Genomic DNA, 7,262 nt, shown 5'->3' with positions numbered 1-7,262 from the left:
TGCTGGACGCCCCCTCCCTGGGTCATGGCCCAGGAAGTTGGGACAAGCGTGGTATAAAGAACAGACTGCATGCATACAACTGTATGACTGTGTAGGTGGCTCTTAAGCCACTCCTGTATCTGGTTCTGAGACCCAGACTTAGCTAGGACTTAGCTCAGAAAACGGGATTGTCTTGGGCTGAAGCAGCTCCTGGTGGCTGTGTGGATGACCCTGGCCTTTAGCTGGTCCCAACAGAGGAAAAAGAGAACATTGAGGCCACAAGCACCTTCAGAAGACATTGTCTCCTGGGGATCCCATTGGCTGAGATGCAGAAGGGGAAGTGAGACAGGTCCACTGTGGCTTCAGGGAAGGAAGAGGGAGCAGAAACTAAGCCTGAGGGTGGAGAGCAGGGGACACATGTTCCAAGGAAAGGTTTGAAGACATGCTGAGATATGACAAAGTGCTGGTGTGGAAGGGGAAGGCAAGGACGGTCACCTTGCCAGGTGCGGTGGTGCACCCCTATGATCCCAGCCACCAAGGAGGCCCTGGCAGGCCTTCTTTCCAAAACACACGAAAATGCTGTCTGCTTTATTATTCTCTGTACTTTTTAGTATGTGCTTTTAAATATGTCTAATTTTTAAAAGAAAAATCCTTTAAAATGGTCTAAGAAAACATGGGAAATTCACAAAAAGAAAAATGTATACGAACAATAAGCATATGGGAAAAGAAGGAATTTATTCTTCTAAGGTAAGCCAGAATAGTACCGAGATACCATTCAGCTCTAAACTCTCTTGACCTGTGAAAATGCCCAACATTGCAGAGGTCACCAGACCTATCTCTGCAGCAGGACACTCAGCAGAGGTGAACTTGCTTGTCACGAGGCCCTGGGTTCGATCCTCAGCACCACATAAAAATAAATAAAATAAAGGTATCATGTCCAACTACAATTAAAGAATAAATATTTTTAAAAAAAGAATTGTAGGAGTGTGCATATTTTGTCCTTTCTTCTGTTGCTGGCCTGTGTTTTCTGACCTGCCATAATGAACATGTGTTCCTTTTGTAACAAAATATACTTCATCCCCTTTTAGTGAAGAGCAATATTGCTCTTTCAAGTGTCTCTTGATCCTGTCTCTCAAGCCAACCAGCTCCCATTGCTTTCCTCTGTCCTTAGAAGACCTCATTTCACCCTGAAGTTGTATTTATCAGGCCTTTCAGATTTTCTCGATTTTGCCATGTGATGATTAAACAGAGCTTCCTGTCTGAATTATTCTACCATCATAGGTTTGGATTTTTTTCCCCAAAAAGTTTTTCCTGTTTCTTTTTAAATAATAGTTACATTTGTGTTACATTTTACCTAAAACATCCATCAGATGGACACTTAAAAATATGTTCCTACTGTATTCTTTGTCTAATGAAATGATGGCATTTGCAGGTAAATGGATGGAGCTGGAGAATATCATGCTAAGCAAAGTAAGTCGGTTTCCAAAACCAAAGGCCAGTCCTGTTTTCTGATGTGTGGATGCTAACTCACCATAAAGGGTGGGGATAAGAATAGAGGTACTTTGGATTAGGGAGAGGGGAGTGGAGGGAGGGGAGGGGATGGGGTCAGAAGGACAGTAGAGTGGGTGGACATTGTCACCCTATGTGCATGTAAGAGTACACAACCGATGTGACTCCACACCACGTGCCACCAGCAGAATGGGAAGTCATGCCCATCTACAAATGGTGTGTCAAAATGCATTCTCCTGTTGCGTGTAACTAAAGAGTACAAGTAAGAGTAAATAATAGACAGTGCACGCCTTTCCGGGGCCTGGCACAGTGCCCATGAGTCCTGGCAGGCACTCACATGTGTAGCTCCTGCGTGCACGCGTGCAGTGTGTACCAGGCACTGAGCCTGGTGTGTGCCAAGCACCCACTTATGTAGCTCCCGTGTGCATGCACAGTGTGTGCCAGGCACTGAGCCTGGTGTGTGCCAAGCACGTGTGTAGCTCCCGTGTGCACGCGCAGTGTGTGTCAGGCACGGGGCATGGTGCGTCCAAGCGCCACTTCTTTGGTCCTCACAGCAAGCTTTGGAGTTCATTGTATTTTTGATTTTGCAGGTGAGGCTTCAAGTGGGTCCAACCTGCCAGAGAGGAGCAGGTAGGAGCAGGTAAGAGCAAGAAGGAGCAGGCAGGAGCAGGTGCGGGGCCTTGCAGATGGCATCCGGGAGGGGAGGCAGCGGCACACGGGCAGTCAGTGCAGGGGAAGTGCCACCCTGTGACAAAATGCACACTCAGGGCTTCATGGGCCTGGGTTGACTCTGACAGCTCTGTTCAGAGGTGGCTTCGGGCCAACTGTGCAGTTCCATAGCCAGTATCCAGAAGGACCGAGCCCTGGGGAATTAGTGCTCTGCGGGTACTGTCTTGAAATTCTCAATAGCTTTGTCTTTGAAGCGAGTTTGGCGGGTGAAGTCCAATGAACTTGGGTGCCTGTGCCTCGGCTCACACCCGTGCTGCCAGCCACCAGCTCCCCTCCTCCCTGGGACAGGTCCTTGGCAGCCTCTTTCCCATGGCCTGGTGCCTGGGCCATGTCTGTTCTCCTTACTGTGACCTCTGCGCCTGCCACCTGGACTGGCAATCCAGTTGTGTCCACTGTGGGGTGGTGGCTGATGGCGGCTGCGGCCTTCTGCCCACAGGAGACCCAGGCCCAAGCATGGGGAGGTGCTGGGGCCAGGTCCTGCACCCAGAGTGTACCCCAGCAGAGCTTGGCAGCAACAATCTCTGTCCGTGCCTGGGTGATTTGCCCTGGGCAGGTGTCTGGCCCACCTGGGCTTGGCACTGAGCTGGTCCTGGCCCTCAGGACAGTCTGCTGTCCTGGGCTGGCACCAGCATCCATGCTGAGTTGGCCATGCCGAAGTGGGGGAGGGAGGGGACACAGGAGGAGGGGCTCTACCCAAGTTCTCTGCCCAAAGGAGAGCAGCATTGGAAAGAAAAAATACCAGGACACGCAGGAGACACACCCAAAAGCAAGGAAGAGCTTTCTATTTCCATGCTTTTACGGGCCCTTCTTTCCATTTCTGTAGCCAGGGCTGCTGTCCCACAGTTCAACCAGTGTCATGCAGCTTCAGGCCATGGGAAGAGGGAACAGCTTGTACCTGGAGGAAAAGGGACTTCTATTTACTTATTCCGCCCTTGTTGACCTTTGGCTTGGAGGTGTTGATTCAGGGAGCCTGCTGCCTTTGTTCTGGTGGTAAGAAACCAGCACCGTGATTCAGCGGGAGAGATGAGCTTCCCACCCTCATGTGGTTTCTGGACTGTGCATGGGACGGGTGGTGGGCAGAATGGGGGGAACAAGACCCTCGTATTCTAGGTAATTACATAGTGGGCTAACCGTTGCCTCCCGCCTTGCCGTTCATAGCTTTCTGTTTTGACACCATATGTTCCTGTCATCCTGGGGGAGTCGCACAGAAAGCTGGCTGGCTGTCCAGAGAAGGGCTGTTGCCAGATGGATGGCCCCAGGTACACTCCTTCCAACCATCTTGAAGCCACTTTTTGCAGGCCTTTCTGACAAAGGCTGGTCTTCTTGTGAGACAAAGCCGGAGGGTCAATCGCCTCTGACACAGCACGGAGGCCTTGCTTCTCCAGGCCCTGAGCAGGGCAGCTGGCCCACAGGTCCTCCCAGAGCAAGGCAGGACAGCCGGTTCCACAGTCACAGAGAGTGCATCCCTGGAGGAGGTACCAGGCCCGCAGGACTTCCCACAGCAACTGTGTCACGGCCGTGTGCCTGAGGCTCAAGTTGTGATTCCTTTTTTAATGACGGTACCTGTCATCATCAAATCAACTCTAGCTTATAATTATACACTGCCCAGGAGTAAGCTTTCAAAATGTGAACCAATCTGGAAATAAGTCAATTTCACCAATTTCCATTTAACTTTACTTCATGGTTTGGGAGAGTGGGCTGGCACAGGGGTGGGAGGAGAATTTGGGGTGCTGTAGGTTACAGGGGTGGGTGGATAGGTTCCCCCTGGCACTCCATCATCCTTTTTCCTATTAGTTACTAATGAAATTAACATTTATGTCCCAGAAACAGGAAATACCAACTCTGCTTCTATGCAGGAGGCATAGAAAAAAGTGCCCTCTTACCTGCCTCCAATCTGTGCTTAGACGTATGCATCAGCCAGACAAAAGATCAATACCAAACCCCCCAAGCAGGACAGAGATTGATACCCATTTTTTTATATTTATTTCTTAGTTGTAGTTGGACACATGCCTTTATTTTGTTTACTTATTTTTATGTGACGCTGAGGATTGAACCCAGGGCCTCGCACGTGCTAGGCGAGCGCTCTACCACTGAGCCCCAGCCCCCCCATTTTTAAATCATTTCTAACTACTTTTATCATTTTTTTAAAATCAAAATGTGTTCTTCATAATGGAGTTGGAAAACAAAGAGAAGAAAAGTGAGATCTTCTCTTTGTCCTTATCTGCCGCTCTCCTGGGCCCCACTAGGGGACAAAGGAGCGAATGTTGGGATTGCGTTTTTAGTTTACCTGCCTACATTCTCAGCTTCCTACCAGCCCTCCCTTGCTCCCATGGCTGCCTGGAATTGGTGTCTAAGCTGCAGATGACTCTATAGTTAAAAAAAAAAAAAAAAAAAAAAAACAGCAGACAAGAACAAATCCCAGCCCCCCGACCGACCCTTTCCCCCCTGGTTTGAGGAGCCTGCTACAGCGCAGAGCTTTAGGGTGGTTCTCTGGGTCGCCCCTTTGAGGTCTGGAGGCTGTTCCTGGGGGGCCTGAAGGGGCACATTTCACTGTCACCTACCTCCCCTGGTCACAAGTCAGTTACCTGCCCAACCTAACTGCAAAGAAAGACAAAGCCGTGGTCTGTCCTGGCCCCTGGGAAGAGGAAAGAATGGTAGACACATGGCATCACCTCTGCATGCTTTCAGGGGTACCACACAGCCAGGAGCAGCAGAGAACTGGGGAGCACCACACTGGGAAGCCCAGGCAGACAGTCGGGTAGAACACTAGAGGGTTTGCTCAGAGCCTCATAAAGCAAGCTCTGTGCAGCCACCCTCCTTCCACCCCAGAGGGACAGTGGAGCGTCAGCCTTTGGAGTGAACAGATTGGCTATGGACCTGGGAATACCAGGCCAGCTCAAGATCAAGGAAGTGGGTTAAGACACCCTACCGTCGGTCAAGACACAGGCCTAACACCTCTTCTCTCACACGTTGGAAGCGCACTCAAACTTCCTAGGCACAAGTCCTCTTCTAAGAAAGGGCTCCCAGGGCCTCACAGGGAAGCAGCTTCACTCTGCCCCTCACCCTACAGTGAGTCCCACACCCTCTCAGAATGTCCAGTGAACTGTGCAATAGCTCCCCTGTATGAACCCAGGAACAGAGAGCCAGGAATCACCTAGCAATCAAAGGGAGTCTCTAATGGGAAAGACAAAGTCCAAAATAAACAAGTAGAAAATGAACTCAGGTCAAAGACGCAGGACAAAGAGCAAAAGAAACTTCGGTGGAACCCACTATAATTAATCTTCAGAGAGCTATGAGAGCATATTGCAAACATACAAAAAGAACAGGATGCTATGGAAAAGGCACATCCCTGGGACCAGAAAGAGCTCTGAAAATTAAAAAGGCAGGAGACAGGAAGTGAGGAATTCAGCGGGAATGGAAAATAAAGTTGACAACATCTCCCAGAAAATAGAATCAAAGGTAAAGAGAAGAAAATTGGAGAAAAGAGAATAAAATTACAGATGTAATTTAGGAGTTCTAATATCTCATTGGTAGTTTAAGACTGGCAAGGAAACAGACAAGGGAATCGTGGGAGAATTCCCTAGAACAAAGGGTCATGGGTTGCATCACGGGAATGCCCTCAGCACAACCATGGGAAGAAACGGGTACCAGGGTGCATCAGGAACCCAGAAGGCCAAGGATGAAAGGAGACCTGAGGACCTGTGGACAGGACATGTACTGCCTGCAAGGCAGGCAAGGGTGGCATCTGAGTCCCGACAGCAAGATCCAGGATCATCCTGCAGGGAGATGATGGCCAGTTCAGAACTCTGCACGTGGCTATGGGTTGAACATGTGTTGAGAACCATCCCCAATGTCACTGTGGGGACAGGTGTAACCATCAAGAAGTGAGCAGGTCAGGAGGACTCCTACTCCTGAATGGATACATGTTGCTGTGGTGGGAGGGTCTATGCTCTCTAGAGTGGGCTTGTTATACAGGAGAGTCCTGGGCTGTCACAGGCTCCCTCCTTCCTTCCCTCCCCCTCTGGCATCTGCCTTCCATCAGGGGATGACAACTAGGAGGCTTATTCCAGATATGGGCATCCTGTTCTGCTCTTGGATTTCCCAGCCTCCAGAACCATGAGCCAAGTAAACTTCCATTCATTATAAATTACCTAGACTGTGATATTCTGCTATTCCTGCTTAAAATGCATTTAGTGGAATTAAAATGACCTCATGGGAGGATAGCCCACTCCTCCAACCCCTATTCCTTGGATTCCCAGATGAATTGTTCCTGCTAAATATCTATTTTTTTTATTTTTCAAAACACATTTTGAAATTTCAAAAGTAATACAAGATTATTTAAAAAACAACAACAATAACAACAAATAAAGCACAAAAGAAAAATTTTAACTCATCTAAATCTCATCACACAGATTAATACAGTTGAGATTTTAGTGTATACATCTCTGCTTTTTCCTAATACGAAAATCAGTACTCTGCCTTTTTTCACCAAACACTGTATCTTGGACATGGCTTCATGTCCATAACCATATGTCTACATTTTCTTTTCAGTGCCTAATGGTTCATCATTTGGATTACCGCATGTGATCCGTTCTCTATTGCTAGTTATTTGGGTTCTTTATTTTCCGTCTTCCCTTCCTTTCCCTGATTAACATGCTGTGACAATAAAACTGCACACACATCTTGTCCACGTCCAATTATTTCCCCAAGATAAGTTTCTGGTGGGGAGATTACTGTGCCAGAATGTGTATCTAGGGGAGCCTCCACATTCCCTCCTAAATTGCCCTCCTCAAAGTTTATCCCCCCACACACCAAGAGAGAATGCAAACACCACACTCTCATATCCTGCCAAGCTGTGCACTTTGATCAGAGCTTACAGTTTCCCAAGGGTTAAACCACTAAGGGAACAAGGCAAGGGGGTTGGCAAGGGAGGCATTGGAAACAAACAAGAAATGTGGAGTGCTTCAGTCCCTTCTTTCTGGTCCCTGCCACACTAGGGGACATTTCTACTTTGGAACTCCAGCCCTGGAGATTCCATCCGCAGC

Source organism: Spermophilus citellus (genome assembly GCF_964194105.1).
Source record: "Spermophilus citellus genome assembly, chromosome: 13".
NCBI lineage: Eukaryota > Metazoa > Chordata > Mammalia > Rodentia > Sciuridae > Spermophilus > Spermophilus citellus.
The sequence above is the reverse complement of the archived record's forward strand: the minus strand, read 5'-3'. Positions refer to the sequence as shown.